This window comes from Dioscorea cayenensis, chromosome 16, assembly GCF_009730915.1.
Source record: "Dioscorea cayenensis subsp. rotundata cultivar TDr96_F1 chromosome 16, TDr96_F1_v2_PseudoChromosome.rev07_lg8_w22 25.fasta, whole genome shotgun sequence".
Taxonomy (NCBI): domain Eukaryota; kingdom Viridiplantae; phylum Streptophyta; class Magnoliopsida; order Dioscoreales; family Dioscoreaceae; genus Dioscorea; species Dioscorea cayenensis.
Genome location: NC_052486.1, coordinates 14,086,235 through 14,106,620, shown reverse-complemented (window position 1 = coordinate 14,106,620; position 20,386 = coordinate 14,086,235). Strand labels below are relative to the sequence as shown.

Below are 20,386 nucleotides of genomic sequence, written 5' to 3'. Positions count from 1 at the left end.
TATATACATATATCATATATCATTGCCACTTCCTGTGCCTTGCCACCGCATTATGTGCCTCATTGTCGTTTTGAAATTTTTATTGCCATTTTGAAATAAGTCACCGCTGCATGTGCCTTATTACTGCATTGCATGATTGGCTAGCTGTTGTATGCGACATGCACCTCGTTATCGTTTTGAAATTTGTCATTGCCTTTGGGATATAAATTTTAATCGTTGACTAACCATTGGTGTTGCTTTGGATCGAAGGAAATGTTATTCAAATACCACACCTGATATATATTCATACAGGCTTTGAAGGCCTCATGTACTGACCGAAGGTCATGACATCAACTTCAGCTGCTCTCACTTCCTCCATTGTGCTAATTATCTGATCAGGTGTTTCACCACAACCCAACATTATTAAGGTCTTTGTAAGAGTACCAGCAGGAGCAAAATCTTTTGCCATCTGAAGAACATCAATTGATTGCTTAAAATTAGCACGGTGATCTTGTACTAAACCCTGAAATTCTTCGACAGTCTCAATGTTGTGAGCAAAGATATCTAATCTAAAAGTAGCAACTTTCTTAACATAGCTAGGATCTCCACGGAAATCAGGAACAAGTGCTTCAATAAGCATCTTTGGCTTTAAAATCTTCAGTTTCTGCACTGTCTCCACAAAATGACCATTTCCTTGATCATGTAAGTCATCTCGATCAACACTTGTAATCACAACATATTCTAGACCCCATGAGGTAATTACTTCAGCAACATTTGAAGGTTCATTGGGATCTAGCTTGATGTCTTCATATTGCAAAACCTGCAATCTCGCATACAAGTATCCCCAAGAATCATAATCGTTGCCGTGGAATTGCCAGTCTCACCGCCAAACCAGCACTCACCGATGTTAGGAAACTTCGCTTCCTCGCAAACAGTATGAAGCTTGAGCTCCCTGAGCTTGGCCTTGATGGCCGCATACTTGGCAATACCATGAATGGTCTCCTTCGTCCATTTGAGCTTAGGCAAGGGCTTCTTCTTAATTCCGACCTTAATAGAATAGACGAAGTCGGTAAGTGCGGGAGAGTTAGCAGCAAGGCGATGACGGAGCTCAGCAAGGGTTTGTGGCGGAGCAAGCGGAGATGAAGATTGAGGAGAGGGCGACGAGTCTAGGGTTTGAAGAAGGGTTGCTGTAGAAGAGATAAATCGATATAGATGAATTGGAGATTTCGGGTAGACTAGGGATTTGGTGATCGAGATGAGACCTCGGCGTTGCATCTCGTTCTCTCTCTCTCTCTCTCTCTCCACTGTATTTCTCTGCTCGTTGGCTTTTTTTATATTTTACGCGCGTCTCTGTGCAGATGAAAAAGAGAGAGAGAGAGAAAGAGAGAGGCAGCGACAACGGTGAGCAGCATCCATGGTGAGTAGAAACACCATCAAACAAACTACGACAAGTGATAGGCTTTGGCGGCGAGCAGTGGCAACGGCATCAAGCGGCGGCGAGCATCAAACGATAGGCAGTAGAGGCAGCGGGTACCGGACATAGTTGGCGGCATTATTTCAGCCACTCAACCATGTCGGTAAAGGCGTCAAGCGGCGGCGACATCAGCACTTGGAATTCTCTTCTCTTTCTTTCTTTTTCTTTTTTTTATATATTATATATATATATATCTATATATATGGTAGCATAGGGGAAGAGATAAAAAACCTTATAGCTTCTTTCTTTCAGAGATTTTTTTTTTGGTCTCCTCCTCCCTTTTTTTCACTCTATCTATTTAAAAGAACTTCTCTTCGTCCTTATCCTAATCCCAAAAACCCCATCATCCTTATCCTAACCCTAACTCCCCCGTGAGATCATAACGAAGCAGGTAAGATCAGATTCTTTTCTTCTTTTTATTTTTAAATTTTAAATTTAAATTTTAATTAATTAATTAATTAATTTATTTTTTTAAATAATTTTAAATTTCAATATTTTTTTATTTTTTTTTATTTTATTATTATTTTATTATTTTTATTTAATTTAATTGTTTTATTTATTATTATTTATTATTATTATTATTATTTATTATATATTCATTATTTATTTATTATTTTATATTATTATTATTATTATTTTATTTTATTATTTTTTAATTCACTTAATTGAATCTGCCTCGGGATGTGTGCTCAAGTGCTTTAGGATTTGCATTTCTACAGTTGCCTAGATATGCTCTCAGGCTACATGAAATTTAAGATCGTCTTGGGATGTGTGTTTGGTTATCCTAAGATTTGAGATTGCCTCGAGATATGTGTTCTTAAAGATAATCTTGTAATTTGCATTTTTCCTCGAGATATGATCTCTGCGGCAATTTTGTAATTTTCATTTTTTTGCCTCGAGATATGTTCTCTTGGGCAATTTTGTAATTTGCATTTTGGATTTACCGTGGAATTTGCATTCTAGTCCAAAACAACCAAATAATCTATTAAGATTAAGATTGGGACATTTAAATTTTAATTCTAAATATAGCTATGATTAGGATATATTAGAATTTACATTAAACTGGGATTTGGTTTCTATTAGGACATTGAATTTTATTAGGACATGCGTTATATTATTTATATATAAACAAGGGGTTAAGTCCTCTCTGAGCCTTGGGTAAGGACGTATGTTATCAAACCCTCTGTAGGCGTTTACCACGGTCCAAGAATAAACTCTTGAATCATTGCCTAGTCATTGCATTTGTCAAAAGGATAAATCCGGGGCACTATCCTTTCCACTGCTATCTCCTCAACCTAAAACCTAGTCTTTTCTTCCTTCTTTATTCTTTTCTCATTTAGTAGATTAAATAATTCAATCCCAATCTTTGAACTAGCTAGATATTGGAAAATGAGCAAGTATCGAGAGCTATATGAGTCCCTTTGGATTCAACTACCTGATCCCATTGGGTACACTTTACTACTTGTGCGACCCGTGCTCTTGCGGATACGCAAGGGGTGTATTAAGTTCCTAAACCGAGTTAGTTAAGTTGTGGAAATCCAAAGATAATCGGATCCTGTCTCCAGATCACCGATACTAGTCCCCTACAAGGTTTCAATGGAGAAATCTATCAGTCTCAACGCCTCACACCATATATGACCGCATAGGGATTCCAAAGGATGTATCCGATTCTGAAGAATAGAGCTAGCCCTACTTCTAGATGAAAGGCCCTCAACCCCCTATCAGGTCCCAACGGAGAACTCTCTCAACACCTCACACCACATATGGTTGTTTTAGAGCTTAGGGAATACTTGAGATAGAATACACCAATCGGAGGAAAGGGGCGATCCACTATCTCATGACTCACCCTCTCAATCTTCTTTAATCTTGAGGTTCTAACCCTAATGGAGACCTCTCTCTCACCAAGGTTAATAAATCAATGAAAACCAATCAATCAATAGATCAATAAAGAAAGCACGCATTAAACACACAAGATTAAAGCTCAACGAAACTCGGATTAAAAGGAAAGCACACTGTAAATCAATAGAAAGAATAAAATCCTAGAGTTCACATGCCCAAATACCCTTTAGGGTTTAGCTCTCCATAGAGCATGTTACAAAACAAATAATAGAGTGAAAATCTGTAAAATCCATTGAAATAGACCCACTTAAATTCGTGATAATGGCCTTGTTGGGTAGTTTTAACATCTTGATGGATTCCTCTCTGAAGCTAGGGTCACCTATGGCTTCCTTGATGCTATGACAGAGGAGAAATTGATCAAAGTTGGTGAAGAAATGCCCCAAAGTCGCAAAAACCTCCTCTCCAAACCCTAACCGCCTTTCCACTCAAAAGCTGTGAAAAAATTCCCCAAACATTGGGCAAAATGGCCTTTAATAATTAGAAATTTGTGCCTGTCATGTGCTGCCACACGCTTGTGTGGGCTGCAAATTTTTCCACACGCCTGTGTGGAAATTTCTCACTGTCATAAATAGTAACTTGCTATAGTACCTTCATGACCAATTGATAAGTGCTTGTGAATAAGTGTTACTAAGTATACTTTTCTTACATTGAGCATCACTTGTAGGAAATTATGTCTCATTTGTCTTGTATATGTGTTCTTTTATGCATATACGGCTGTAGACAAGTTTGGAATAAAGAGAGCAAAATAGATCATGGATGCAATTTTTGAGGAAATTCTTGTATTGAACAAGGATCAAGGCACAAGTTGTACTTATAGACATGTGGGTGTGTGTCAACCTCCAAAACGTTCAAGTGAATACACAAATTGGAGCGGTATAAAGGTAGTCACACTCATATGTTCCAACTTGTATAACATTGTCAAGAGCTTTATCAATGTACTCGAAAGTGAAGATGCAATATGATTTACCGCATGGATGTGTGCCCAATTATGCGGCCTTGATGAAAAAATTGAAGTTGGGAGTACTACAGCAATTTACTGTAGTAAACCACTGCATCAAATTACTGTAATAGTTACTGTTCACAGCGTGCATGAAATGAGAAGTCTGGAAATCCACGCAACCTTATGGAAATTCCACACTCCCGTGTGGATGACCTATTTCAGCAATTTAAATACTGCCTCGCAAGTATTTTTTGGGAAATCTTGATCCTACCTTTTGCCTATCTTTTAGGGAGAGCGCGGTTAGGGTTTGGAGAGGCTTTTACTAGGATTTTGTAGTGTTCCTACAGCATTCGAGATCAATTTTCCTTCAGAGGAGAGTTATTAGGGGAGCTTCCGACGGCTTAGATTCGACAGGGTGTTCCCTAGGCTTTACGAAGGAGTCTTTAGAGAAGACGAGGGGGCTCTTGAAGACCATCGACATGGATGACAAGGGGGTTATCTCTATGGATTTCTTGCATTTATTTTTGACTTTATCTTAGATTTTATATTTCGCCACGGAGAGCTAAACTCCTAGTGGGTGCTTGTACTTGTAAACCCTAGGATGATTTTGTTTCATTGACTTCTACTATGTTTTTCTTAATTGATGTTTTAATTGTGTTTCAATCTTGTGTGTTTATTTATTTGATTTTCCCTTAGAGTGACGCTGGGGTTGTGAATCTATCTAGCTAATCATTTTGAATGAGTGACGCTTCATTAGGGTTAGAGATAACAAGATTGGAGAGGATCGAGAAAGCGAGTCGAGAGGTAGCAAAACGCCCCTTTCCCATCCGATGTGATTTATCCTACCTTCACATTCCATGAGCTCTTTGTAATCATAATAGAGTGAAGTGCTAAAAGACAAACTCCACTGGGGATTAGTTGCGCTAGTAACAGAGTGAAGTGTTGAGTAATCCTTAGTGATAGGGCTTAATCGTGATTAGGGGTCTTTTCGACTGGACCAAAGGGTTAGATTTAGGTTAGGGAATAGGGTTTATCACTTGGAATCTTTAGAGCTTCAAGCAGTCCCACACAGTGTGAGGTGTTGAGAGTATCCCTTTTCACCGGGCATAGTGTAGAGGGCTAGTTACGGTTGACCTTAGGTTTGGGACTGTGTGTCTTTGGATCTCCATGACTCATTAAACTTCAATTAGGAGGCATAATATTAGTCTTGCACTTGAAACATTAGTCCGAGGGTGAGCATTGTCCGAATACCCCATTTTACCATTAATTGTCCTCTCCAAATACTTGTGCTTGTTCTTTTTTCTCTTTTGCTTTTCTTTGCATCAATATCTTGAATCAAATCACAAATTAATTTCACTTTAGCTAAATAGCAATACTTCTTGTTTTTGCGCATTTATTCCCTATGAATTAGACTACCCACTCACCTGGGTACTTTATTACTTCGACAACTGATAAGTGCTTGTGCGATATGAATGCGAAGCGTTCATTCCTTATGTTGAGCATTACTTTTCTCAGGTTTTTACATTAATATGTGTGTTTTTATGTTACTTTTATGCAGGTAGGGTTGTGAGGCCGAGTATGAAGGAAATAGGCCAATGTGGATCATAATGCACCTATTTTGGAGGAGATCTTGCTAAGGTTCAAACGCGAAGACATAGGTCAGGTGTGAGATGCTAGAGTGTGTGCCAACCTCCTCGTATTCGAGTCATCACATTCATTTGGAGGGGCACAAAGGCAGTCACACTCGAACATTCTGATTTATGCATATAAGAACAAGAGATCCACCAATGTGCACATCATTGAAGAGGCAAGTGATTCACGACGTAAACGTGTGCCCGTTTCCGTTACCCCAATGAAAGTATGGAATTCGGGAGTATTTCCGGCATAGTACTGAAGCAGGTTACTGTAACAAGACAATGTAGCAAGTACTGTAGCAGCCCGGCCGAGAAATCAGAGAAACAGAGAATCCACACGGGCGTGTGGAAATTATCCATGCCCGTGTGGAAATTCCACAGGGGCGTGTGACATCATACACGCCCGTGCAGTCGCCCGATTCCAGCCCTATTTAAAGCCGATTTCAGCCCCGATTTTGGTATTCTTTTCTCCATCTTTTCCCCAACTTGTGAGAGGACTTCGGCTAGGGTTTCGAGGGGTATTGGCCAAGGTTTTGGGGAAGTTCTACGGCTCCGACATCGTGATTCCATTAGGAAGAAGGTTGGTAGGGGAGCTTCGATCAAGGCATATCCTATACCCGGACGAAGGAATCTTTGGACGACGAGTAGAGGACTCTCCACAAGACCATCGACACGACCATCGAGGGGGTTTCTTTATGGATTCATTGCTTTTATATTCGATTTCTTTGATTGTATTAAGCTCCATGGAGAGCTAAACCCCTAGTGGGAACTTAGATGATTGTGAACCCTAGGATGTATTCGTTTCATTGAACTTCTTTATTATGATTTCAATAAATTGATGTTTATTGTGAGTTCCAACCTTGAATGCTTGATTGTATGAACATTTCCCCTAGAGTGACACTAGGGTTGAGAGTTCTTGTTAGTAACCTTATGAGTGAGTGACACACCACGAGCGTTAGACAAAGCTAGGTTGGAGAGGGTTGAGAGGGTGAGTCGAGAGGTACAGGAGCGTCCCCTTTCCCCTCCGGCATGATAGATTCTACCTCCGTTCCTTGAGTTCTTTGCGGCCATAATAGAGTGAGTGGTCTAAGGGATGAACCTCCGCTGGGGCCTAGTTGCGCGTGCAATGGAGTGAAGCGTTGAGAGGATCTTAGTATTTAGGGCTTAATTGTGGCTAGGGACCTTCCGCCTGTACCAAATTGTTAGGTCTATATTTAGGAAGAGATTTATCACTTGGAATCCCTAGAGTTCATTGCAACTCTATGCGAGTGCGAGGTGTTGAGATTGTTTGATTTCTCCTCCTGGACATGTATAGAGTTAGGCATAGTTGACCTTAGATTTGGGACTATGTATGTAAGGATTTCCATGACTCACCATTACATTGATTATGAAGCATAATAGAAAGTTCTTGCACTTGAAGCGATTATCCTAGGTGAAATATTATCCGAGTACCCCATCTTTATCGATTGCCTTACCCTCTTCTTACTTTTGCTCTTTCACTTGTTGATTTTATTGTTGAGAATTGAATCAATTTCACACCTATCACAATTGATCTTCCACATAGCTAAGGATCAAATTAAGTATTTTCACTCCCTACTATCTGTGGATTCGACCCTGCTCACCCGGGATTATTACTTCGACAAGCCCGTGCACTTGCAGGATATAAGCAAGGGGAACTTGTCAAGTTTTTGGCGCCGTTGCCGGGGAATAGGCGTTTAGAGATACTTTGCACTTTGTTGTCTTAGCTATTTACCCTTCATTCTATTTCATATCTTCTTATTCTATCATCATTCTGATTTTCTTTTTCTTTACTTTTGGTGTCGCTCCAGGTTATGACCCGAAGGAATCCATCAATATTGATTGAAGGAGACCTTGAGCTTGAACGTACACTTCGAAAGAAAGGGAAAGAACCTGTACAAGAACAGCCTAATCCAGCTGATTTGGAAATAGAAGGATCTGACAACATGGCAGAACAAAATGAGCAACAATGGACACTATCCGATTATGCCAGACCTTCAGTGTTGGGGACACAATCGAGTATTGTGCGTCCCCCAATTATAGCTCAGAATTTCGAGCTAAAGCCAGCATTCATCCATATGCTGCAGTAGTCCGCACAATTCAACGGTTTGGCCGATGAGGATCCAAATAGTCATATAGAGAGCTTCCTCGAGGTGTGTGACATGCTGAAGATAAATGGTGTGACGAATGATGCCATCAAATTGAGAGCCTTCCCATTTTTCCTTAAAGGGGAAAGCAAATCGGTGGCTACACTCATTACCTAGGGCATCAATCACTACATGGGAGGAGATGGTAGAAGCTTTTTCTAGCCCTGCTATTTCCCTCCCGGAAAAATCAAGCAAAGCTTAGGAATGAGATCTCATCCTTTATGCAGTTGGAATTGGAGTCTCTATTTGAGACATGGGAAAGGTTCAAGGAACTCCTCGCAAGTGTCCGCAACATGGATTCCCGGAGTGGATGATTGTTCAAAAACTTCTACAATGGTTTTGAACCCGAGTACAAGGCAACTCTTGGATGCGGGCGAGGAGGTACCTTTAGGTAGCAAGACCCCCGACGAGGCTCGTTAATTGATTGAGGAAATGGGGTTAAATAGCTACCAGTGGGAACGCTAGAGAGAAGAAAAAAGGTGGCCGGGTCTCCATGAAATTGATGCGGTAACTTCATTGGCGGCCCAAGTGGAGAGTTTGAGTAAGAAGCTAGATCTTATAGCTTCGAATAGAGTGGCGGTCGTGACCAATTGCACCGGTTGTGGTGGAGGACATGCTCCCTCCGATTGTCCAATTGTCATTGGTGATGTTTCTTCAGTTGAGAATGTCGACTTTGTAGGTAATGGAATGAGACCTCAAGGGAATCTATACAGCAAAACCTACAATTCAGTTTGGAAGAATCATCCCAATTTTTCATGGAGTAATCAAGGACCACAGAAGACCATGGGGCCATCGGGGTTCCAACAACAACAACAAGCCCCTCAAGTGGTAAACAAAATTTCAGGTTTGGAAACCCGAATGACGGATTTGGAGAAGCACTTGGCTAGATTTATTCAATCGGCAAATACAAGATTTGAATCAGTCGAGGCTATACTTCGCAATCACACCGACTCCTTGCACAACCTTGAAAATCAAGTGGGGCAAATTGCGAAATCTCTTTCCGAAAGGCCACATGGAAGTTTACCAAGCAACACGGAAACCAACCCGAGAGAAGATGTGAAGGCGATCGCTTTGAGAAGCGGTCGTGAGGTTGAAGGGCGGCTTCCGAGTGAAAAGCCGAAAGAACACGCACCCGAGGTCGTAGAGGTTGAGATGGGAGCAAACAAAGAGAAAGAGGTGGCACCCCCACCTTTCAAGCCAAGAATCCCTTATCCCTCTAGAGTGAAGAACGACCAAGGGGATGACCAGTATAAGAAGTTCCTGAGTTTGTTCAAGCAACTCCACATCAATATTCCTTTTGTTGAGGCTTTGGCTCAAATGCCTAGGTATGCGAAGTTCCTGAAAGACCTATTGACCAACAAGAAAAAATTGGAAGAGAGTGCTTCAGTAGTGCTTGATGCTTCATGCTCGTCTGTGTTACAAAAGAACATGCCGAACAAGAAGAAAGACCCGGGAAGCTTCATTATTCCGTGTAACATCGGCAACTTAGGTGAGGAAATGACATTGGCGGATTCAAGGGCAAGTATCAACGCCATGCCATATACTTTCTTCCAAAAGCTAGGCTTGCGTGAGCCTAGGCCTACTCGGATGACTTTACAATTGGCGGACCGAACGGTACGACATCCGAGAGGCATCATTGAAGACGTACTTGTCAAGGTGGACAAGTATATTTTTCCGGTTGACTTTGTAGTGCTAGATGTTGATGAGGATGCAGATGTACCCTTGATACTTGGGGAGACCGCTCTTGCGGACTTCCAAAGCATTGATTGACATGGACGGGCGGAGAGCTCACGCTGAGAGTCGGAGACGATAAGCTCACTTACCGCCTTCGCCGAAGCCATGCGGCATTCTCTGATTTTGATGATACTTTGTATTTTCTAGACACTCATCGATGAAATTGTTGATGAATATATACAGGAAATGTTCAACCCGGATCCGTATGAAGGTTTGTTCGACCAAGAGGAGAGCAATGAAGAAGTACTGATGTTTGGTTCGACCGGAGAGGAAACATCTACCCCGGGAATCTTGAAGAAGGTGCTTCGGAAAATGAAGAGGGCTCGAAGACGCCACCGAAAATGCCCCAATCACTACAAGAAATGTGACCAATATCTACAAAAGCAATTCGTAGCGAAATATAATGTAATCGTAGGAAAAAATTATTTTCTACGAAACTAACTCGTAAACCAAATCATAGAGAACGCCCTGTAGGTAAAAGTTTTTTTCTACGAATTTATGTTTTCGTCGCCATAAGTAACTTCTTTCTCAACGTTTGTTTTCGTAGAAAAATGGATGGAATTTCATTGTTAAAGTAGAGAAATTGTAGAGGAAAAAACATTTTGGCTATGAATAAAATTGTAGGCTATGGTTCCTTTCTTTCCCGACGATTAGTATAATTGTAGGTAATGAATGATCCTCACCTACGATTATTGAATCGTAGGTAATGAATGATCTTTTACAACGATTACTTAATTGTAGATAATGAATAATCTTTTCTCTACGAGTATTTAATCATAGGTAATGATTGACCTTTTCCTACGATTATGTTATTGTAGCAAATAAGTGTTCATTGTCTACGATATTCAAAACGTAGCAAATTTGAAATTTAGCTACAACTTTTTGCAGTAGAAAATAGTGATGTTTGTCTACAATTTTTCAATGTCGTAGTGATTTTTTTCATGCTTTTTTAACTTTTTTTAGCCATGATTATTTGCGTAGTAAAAGATTTAACTTTTCTCTATTTTCTCTACAATATCAAAAAAATCGTAGTAAAATTGGACCCAAATGTGTGCCTATAAATATTCATTTCAAAAAGTTCGAATCCATACAAATACCTACGAATACTCAATTGAAGAATTAAACGTTTCATTCAACCATTTGTTTGAAAAATATTTAATTGAACAATATCAACCAAACCATTTCTCCACAAAAACTATTTCCAAAAATCATTAATGCCAAGTATCAAAAACAAAAAGTATTAATGTCAAACAAGATCTCCATCACTTGTATCATAAAAAGAGAATAACCCATGCCAATTGGTGAACCACTTCTTCATTAACAACACCTAACTTCCTGCAATAAAATTAGAAATTAAAAAAGGTTACCAACCGTATTAGATATTTAAGTTAGAAATTTGAAGCCTTAACTCTCTATTCAAATGTTACTTTCAAAACAATTTTGTTATGCACAAATAAATTGATAAATATCAAATATGACAAACCTGAAAGAATCCAACAACCATATAATACTCAAGCTGAATGATCTCCTTGTTCATCTTCACTGCACAATAAGGAAAATGAATGTCAAAAACCTTTACTTAGTTACAACACATTGTAATAAATGTAATTACATAATAATACCTTTGACTATTTTCATCATACTCATCATATTTAGCTCCCATTATTTGCCTTAACATTTTGTCATGTTTTGACAACTGAGCTCGATTCCTTTCATTTTCACGAGCTTCAGATTCATATCTTTCTTTCCACATATTATTTTCTTCTTCAAGATCTTTAATGGATTTAGCATGTCCACATCTTGAAGCATTTGGTTTTGGACCATAACCTAATCCCTTAACATAACCGGATCGATTGCCTAGAACCTCATCACAAATTTTGTCAACATCAACATTTTGATTTTCATCAATTGCCTTTTGTAACTTTTGTTGCATTGCACACTGAAATTATAATAATGAGTGCACATAAAAATTTCAAAAATTTAAATGAAAGTCCAAATAAATAAGATGAAAAACTCACATAATTAGCGTTTGCTTCCGGTGAAGTCCATCCTTTTCCTTCTTTATAGTGTGTGCTTTTGTACAATTCAATCCTATGACACTCATGTTGCTCTCTGGTTTCATCATCTTTCCTCATCTATTTTATAAAAAAAAATGAAGTGATTATGTATAAATTACACATTAAATAAGATTAAAGATTAAGTTCGTTTCTTACGAGCTCATGACGAACAACAACGAAGGATTTAGATCCTTGATTGTGAGGTGTTTTCATATATGATCTACTAACTTTTGCTTTTTCAGCCTTTTCCTTTAAAAACAAAAGTTTAATAGATTATTAACATAAAAAATATATAAATCCATTATTTGTAATCATTAATAATAAAATACACGTACCTTAGTTTTATCATTGTTCCAATAATCACATAAATCCTCCCAATTCTCTTGAGTAATAAACTCATTGGGTTTCTTCCTTTTTGCATCTTCATAGCTTGGAAAGGTCAAATAGTGCTTCTTCAATGATTGACGATGATCTCTAATTCTATTTTTTAGTATGTCAACAATACAATCAGCTATCCTCGATTTGTCTCAATGCTACTAATATTCAATTTCATCTATATTTGTGAAGCAGACAAGAATACACAAACTCAGATGTTACTTAATATAAAACCATACCCCAAGACGATCAAATGCCAGGGCTTTTATGTGCTCCTCCCAATCAAGTTTTTTGATTGATCGTGGACAAGGTAAATAAGTCCGAGCAATAATACCTATTTCATTTGATAGCTTTGCAGATTGCACCGAATCCAATGGTCTACCTTGATCCAGGTCTATATGAATAGGAAGCCTATTTTTTGATGAATTCACCAATTTTTGCAGATTACACCCCCGTGTCTTACCTCTACAATTTTTCTTTATCACACTAGAAGCTATGGAAATAAAAAGAAGATACAAAAAGGCTATGAAGTTAAAATCAAATAAGCAATCACAATTATCTACTAATCACACCAACTCAATGTAAAATATATAACAAAAATTACCAGAAGAATTGGCTTGAAGTGAAGCATTAGAAGATGGTTGTGTAGATGTGACTGATGGAACTACATGTTGTTGTGACTCAATAATTCTTTTCCTCTTGCTCGCAAAACTACTTGATTGAGAAACTCTTGAAATTTTTATTACTTCTTTGATGTCCAGTGCCATATTTCAGTAATAATTAAAAAGTGAACACATTAAAAATAATTAAAAAAATAAGCTCAGAATCATCAATAACATATTCGTAAAAAGGTATCATTAACATATTCATGCAACTTTAAGCAAACTATAAACAAAAATGCAATTAAAAATATGTGTGCCAAATTTGTACATTAAATCTTACACAAATAAAAAGCTTATGCAAATACGTGAACTAATTATCACAGTCATCATTAATATCATCGTCATTATGGTCATCATCACTACAATATTCAAGTAATGTATCATCATAATCATCTTCATCACTAAATGCATCCACATTGTTGCCATGACCATTTCTATCATTGAAGAGGTAATTAAATACATCATTTTCATCCACAATGTCAGGATCAACATCCTCTCTGTAGAAGGATATAACTTGATCATCAATGTTTATTGCTTGTACTCCAATTCCATGAGCCTCATTTTCTTGGTAGACAAAATTGTCGGAATTCTCATTTTCATCAATGTCCGTCCTCTGAACTTCCATTTCTTCCACATCAAAAATATGTCGATGGTGAAATTTTTGAACAACTCACCAATCTTTGCCCAATTTAGTATCATTTAGATAGAAAACTTGTTGACCTTGGCAAGCTAGGATGAAAGGATCATTCTCATACCAAGTTCCTCCAACATTAATGCTTGTAAACATACCATCTTTCTTGACACCCTTTTGCTTATCACCAAGATTAAACCATTTGCATTTAAAAAGTACAACTTGCCTCCCTCGCACATAGTCCAACTCAATAATTTCTGATATGACACCATAAAAATCAATGACATCTTCCTTGTGATTTCCCTCGACCATAATTCCACTATTTTGACTTCGAATACGGCTATCTCGAGCATTCGTATGGAATTTCACTCCATTGACAATGCAACCTGTATACTTCTTACAACACATGTTTGGTCCACATGCTAAAGAATATAATGCCTCTGTTGCTTGTGAGTTTTCACAATTGTGCAATAGAATCATCTACGAAAAATAAACAAAAAACAGAAAAGATTAGAAAAAATTAACTACTTGATTAGAATATATATACATACATAATTCACAAATAAAAACACTTGTTTTTTTATGTATAAGGTTAAAAAATTTCAGTCATTATTTTCTAAAAAGAGAAAAGAAAGTTTATGAAAATATAATTGATTTACTCCAAAAGTTAATGAGAAAATAGTTTGAAATGCAAAAAAATTGAAAAAAAAAAGTTAGAAATAATAAAATGGGTGATTTTGATTATTTATTTATTTACTCAATTTTGGATAAGAACATTATAACAAGAAAGTTTCTAGCCTTTGTCTTCACTTTTGACTTGTCAACATTAGTCTTCAAATTCTTTGAGCAACATAGACTTAGTTTGGGTTTCACTGAAGAAAAATCATTTATGGTTTATTAACATATACCAACGTGCAAACCATTGCAATAATTAATTAATCAATTAATTAATTGTGTTTTAATGCAAAATTAACATGCTCTATTTATACTTTTATTGGAGATTTAATGCAGTGAAGAAAACTAACCTTGGAATGGAAGAGAGGATGCTCTGCACAAAGGAAGCTTAAATGTAACAAACCTCTTGATGATAGAAAGTAAACAAATCTCTGTGAAAAATCTCACTTGATGGTTCCTGAAATCCAAATATCACAAGTCTAATGAATTTTGAGCTTTAAACTCAATGATGTGATGATTTCTTCTACAATAGATGTAGCTTAGTATGGTGTCCAATACTAAATATGCTTGGGCTGGACTATTATTAGGTAAACCAAACAGTAATCCCAATTCCAATCTCAGTCAATGTCACACTAATCAATTAAGCAAACTTATCATATTACTCAAAGGAAAATGACAGATATGAAGATTTGCAAGATTTTAGAATAGAAAATGGCTATGTTAACTATATGTACATATAAAATCATTGTTAGATAACACATCAACCAATACTGAAATATTAAAATACTAGTATAAACTAGAGAATTAAAAAAAATTTAATATGTGAGCATTTCTCTATTCTAACTAATGATTAATGGAAAAGACATTCTTGAGAATTCAAAACTCCAACATAGTCTATAAAAACTCCCAATGATTTGAAAGCATGGGAAAACAGTGACAAATTTGCTCTCATCTAAACTGCATGCACATACGAATTTCATATGTTTGGAATTCTCATTAATAAGGTCCATTGCTTTTAAATGTTTCTATTCACGCATGCATGCATTGATGCTCAATTTCTTTGCTCATAAATAAGTATTCATTTATTTCTCTTTCTACAGTGAGAGAGAGTGGGAGTGAGAGAAAGAGAGATGCAGTGTTTCATTGATTCACACAAGGCCTCATCCTTAACTAAATCAAAAAGCTTTTAATGTAATGAATTGTGGTCCCTCATAGAGATATAGAGATAGAAGAGAACTAAAAGGCTTCAAGATTATTATTAAAGAACTAGGGTCCACATTATAGCATCTATGTTACTTGACAGAAGCATGTGGAAGACAACCTGAAGTATCTTATACTATCACAAACCAAGGACATAAAAATATAAATTCAGCCAAGCTTAGCACGGACAAGACCCTGCACTTAGACTTTTGACTAAAACATGTAAATAATCAAGAACAATGCCAACATGGAAGACCATACCTATCACTTCCACTAAAGTAATCAAATAAACCAAGCAACAAAATAAACTTGAGAAGTGGGACCTCATTAGCATCAACAAAATAGGATTAAAACGAGAAGCATTGCATACCTAAGCAAGCAATTAAAATCAGCATAAAAGAGATGAAATCAGCAAGCAATTAAAATCAGCAAATAAAATCCTTGGAGAGCAAAAGGAGCACAAAGGGATGAGAGATTGAAAACCTTTGAAGAGCAAAATGAGTACAATAGGGATGAGAGATTGAAAACCCTAGATTTTGGAGAACAATGAGCAAGAGAAGAACAAATATCTAAAGAGGGCCAAAATTTAAAAAGGAAATTTATTTATTTTTAACTTTTTATACATTATTTTTATGAAATAAGACTTTTTATATTATTTGGAAGAGCATAATATAAATAATTTGGATATATATTTTTGCTATTTGTTAGATTTAATAAAAGATATGAATTCTTTAAAAACTAGATCATGGGCATGCAACTTTATTTAAATATTTTAGTATAGTTTATAAATTTATATTATATTAAACTATTTTTTAATTATAATATTAAATTATTGATTGATATAATTATATTTAATTCAATATAGCATATTACAAAAATAAATGTCAAAATTTATAATAAATTAGGTTGTTATAAATTTAGAATAATGAAAATGAAAATTTTGAAAAGCATAAAAATATATTAATGATGATGAGGTTGTTCAACATATAACAAACATCTTTTCATTATAATATTAACTCATGGTGTTACTGGATCTATTCTTTAGTATACCTTATGATGATGATGATGATGATGATGTGTATACCTTATTATTATTATTATTATTATTATTATTATTATTATTATTAATGCCCAATAGATTTCTCTTGGTTCCAGATAAGTTCATATACACCCAACTCTACCCATTGGTTTGTTAGGTAGGACTTTTATATATATATATATATATATATATATGTTTAACCACATTATATGTTTGATTGGATATTTAACATTTCTTATAATTTATTATTATCATTTAAGGTTGCAATAAACTTTGATTTAATGAATACGATGTTAACCTTTTCTCAATATATTGTTGGGGATGTCAAATTGTTCATTCAATTTTTATTTTAATGTTTCTATAATTGGTTGGCCATCTTCCACATGTCATGTTGATTTAATACTAATTATTTGTAGAATTAAATGTGTATAAAAAATACTTAAAAATTAATGTACATGAAATTAGAATATCTTTTCTCTACGATATATTTCGTAGTAAAATGTGTTTTTATTTACTTACACAAAACTAATTGTAGCTACTAAAAATCATTTGTAGCCCATGATTTTCCCGCGAATGGCAAATACTTTTGGCGCCTTATAATGTTTATTTTTCCCTACGAAAACTAAAAATCGTAGATGATGGAACATGCTTGTACTTACAGTTCTGTGTGTAGATGAAAACAAAATTATTACCTACGTTTTAAAATTCGTGGTCAAAATTAGAATCACTTTTCTCTACAATATATTTCATAGAACGAAGGGTTTTTCTTTACTTACAAAATATAATTGTAGCTACTAAAAATCATTCATTGCCCATTATCTTCCCGCGAATTGGAAATATTTGGCGCCTCATAACATTTATTTTGCCCTACGAAATCTACAAATCGTAGATACTAGAATATACTTGTACCTATGGTTTCATGCGTAGATGAAAGCAAAACTATTACCTATGTTTCAAAATTCGTGGCCAAAATTATAATATCTTTTTGGCTACTGATATATTTTCATAGATAAAAAGTGTTTTGTTTTATCTACAAAAAATTAATTGTAGCTACTAAAAAGTCATTCGTAGGCCATGATCTTCCCTGCGGATGGAAAAATATTTTAGGCCTCATAATGTATATTTTTTGCCCTACAAAAATATATAAATCGTAGATAATGGTACATATTTATCTCACTTTAAAGTTATCATGAGCGTAACAATAACATAGAGAATACCCAAATTTCTTGTAGTGAATACTGTTGGAGACATACATGAGCCAAGGGAGTTGGACGAACAATTGCTAGGTGGTCCGAAGCCCGATAGTACACCCTCTACCTTCAAGAGACTTTGCTCATCATGCTTTCAAGTTATGGGTAAGAGGGCAACCTTCATTAATGAACCCCCGTGGAGGTAAGAAAAGATACGCTAGCTTAGTGACGTTAAAACAAGCGCTTCTTGGGAGGCAACCCAAGTGTTTACTGTTTTCGTACTTTTTAGTTTAGTTTGTTTGCATGAATAAATTGTTAAGTGTTGGTGTTTCAATTTTTGAGTGCTTGTGTTAGCATTTTTATTGTGGGTTTTTAAAAAGAATTCATTGTATGTTTTGTTGAGAATTGGCTAATTTTGGTCGCTTTGAGTTCTATTTTGTGTTTTTATCTAGTATACCTTGCACAATAGGGCAGGCTCTGAGTGTGTAAACATGTTCGGACTAGTTCCGCAGAGCTCGCAAGTTTTTCTAAGTCATCCAGGAGAAACACACACGGCGGTGGAAATTTCACACGCCTGCGGGTGTAATCGTGAACTCTTCCGGAGAGGGCACAGGCGCATGGCCGCCTCGTGGATGACCATGCGACCGGGCGCACGCCTGGGTAATTTCCACACGGGCGTGTGGCTTCCTGCAGAGTTGGGCGATTTTTCCTAGAATACAGGGCGTGACTCGCCTGTGGGTGACCTTTGTGAACCACGCACGCAGGCGGTAATTTTCGCGACGCTGCGCGAAACTCGCCGGGCTGCTCCCTCCATCCCGAGAAAAACACAGGGGCTTGCGGCCGCCCTCGTGAGTTGAGGCTTTCGGGGATCGCCCACGCCCGTGGGGAATTTCCGCACGGGCGTGTGGGCGACTTGATATTTTTCTCGGATAACCAGGGAAGCCACTGTAGGCGTCGCCTTCCCTCGGAGCCGGGCGCAGGCGTGGGTATTTTCCGCACGCCCGTGGGAGATCATTTTAAGTCAGTGAGAGTTTTTTCCGTGAGCGCACAGGGCGTGTATACGCCCCGTGGAGCTTTTTGAGGCTAGGCACGCGGCGTGGGGAATTTCCACACGCTCGTGTGGATGCACGTAACGCCAAAAAGTCACAAGTTCCGCTTTAAAAATGGGGATGATTTCTCTCCTTCTTCACGACTCCTTTTCCCTTGAAAACACTCTCACAACATTCTCCCGAGTCCATTGCGCCAGTTTTGGTGGGATTTTTGCAAGTTTTTCCGTCCGGCTCTCTATTTTCTCATTTCTTCGCCGTAAATTCATTTTCTTCATCTTCTTCGTCAATTCATGATTTCTATTGATTAATCTAGTCAACAATGCTTCATTTCTTCAATTGGAACAATGATTTACGCTTAAAAACGAGTTAGATTTATTATTGATGTGTATTTTTAGATTGTTGATACCGTCGCAGGCTTTCTCACGCCCATTGAATCCATTACGGACGCAGCGGGAAATTCCACACGCACCGTGGATTTCTGCAGATTGTTTTATCAACTTGTTTGACTAATTTGGTTTAAATTTGGCATGCATCATGGCACCTAGGACAAAGAAACAAACTGATAAGAGGCCACGTGAGTCATCCTCTGAGCCCGAGGGAATGCAATTTTCTATTCCCGAACATCGGGCCCCGCGATGAGCGCTTATCGAGACTCCGCTCTGACGCACTCGATTCCCCGGACACGACTATATTACGAGATATTCAGCAGGGAGATGAGTTCGCTGAGGAGATTGAGGACCTTTTTTCAGAGGGGGGTTGGCGGCAGTTGTTGACAATTAGAGAGCCGCCTATCCGAGAGTTTGCAGATCGGAGGTGCTCTCCTGCGTTGAGTTTGATAGAGCGATGCGAGCTTCAACAGCTTGGGCACCATTCGGGCTCGGAGTGTTTGGACACCACCATAGTTTGAGCATTACGCAGTTCTCCATACTACTTGGCTTATACGAGGAGGCATTCACAGATTCTGAGGAGTACGCACAGTTACCTACTAATTATCCTGGAACCTTGACCCCGCAGAGAGCTTACAGAATGCTATGCGGTCAGGGTCAGTACGAGCCTGGGGTTTTCAAGGCCACGTGCCGTTCCCGGCCAGCCTAAAGATACTTGCACGCAATCATGAGTAGGTCGGCGAATGGTCGCGGGCGATAGTACTCGTGTCCCCGAGCCGCCAGGAGTTCGTCTGCATTTGTACTCGATGGTAGAGCGCATACCGATACATTTAGGGCACATCCCTGGTCGATTACATCGGACATCGTGACGTGACACTAGACCGGGAGCGATCTTCTCGGGTCCTTACATTACTGAGATTAGTGCTGGGCATGGGTCTCTTGGATTCGATTCGCGGGGCCAAGAAGACGAGTGTACCCGCTCCCCTGGGTCTAGAGACGATGCGGTTGATGGGCATGGTCCGCAGGGTTCGGACAGGGGTTTTTGTGTTAGTTCTACCAGCCCCAGAGATAGCTGAGGATGAGGGTGATGACGCCGGAGCATCTCAGCCCGCCCCCGAGCCTCAGCCCGCATTGATGGACACCGAGGCACCTCCAGCGGCCGAGGAACCACCTCCAGTGCGTATGTTTTTACCTTCTCGAGCCAATGATCGCTTTGAGTGGCTCGAGAATGCTATAGGAGTGGTCCGAGACGAGCCGAGGACATATTACAGCAGATCCTAGAGCGAGACGTTGCCTC

General features: G+C 38.0%; 1 non-coding gene and 1 pseudogene across 1 annotated transcript; both read right to left on the bottom strand.

Moving 5' to 3' along the window:
- Positions 1-283: 283 nt before the first annotated feature.
- On the bottom strand, positions 284-1,254 carry LOC120278525 (annotated as a pseudogene).
- A 7,031-nt stretch (positions 1,255-8,285) lies between these two features.
- LOC120279910 lies at positions 8,286-8,391 on the bottom strand. Its single transcript, XR_005542212.1, has one exon. It is a non-coding gene; the product is annotated as a small nucleolar RNA R71 (small nucleolar RNA).
- Positions 8,392-20,386: the final 11,995 nt, after the last annotated feature.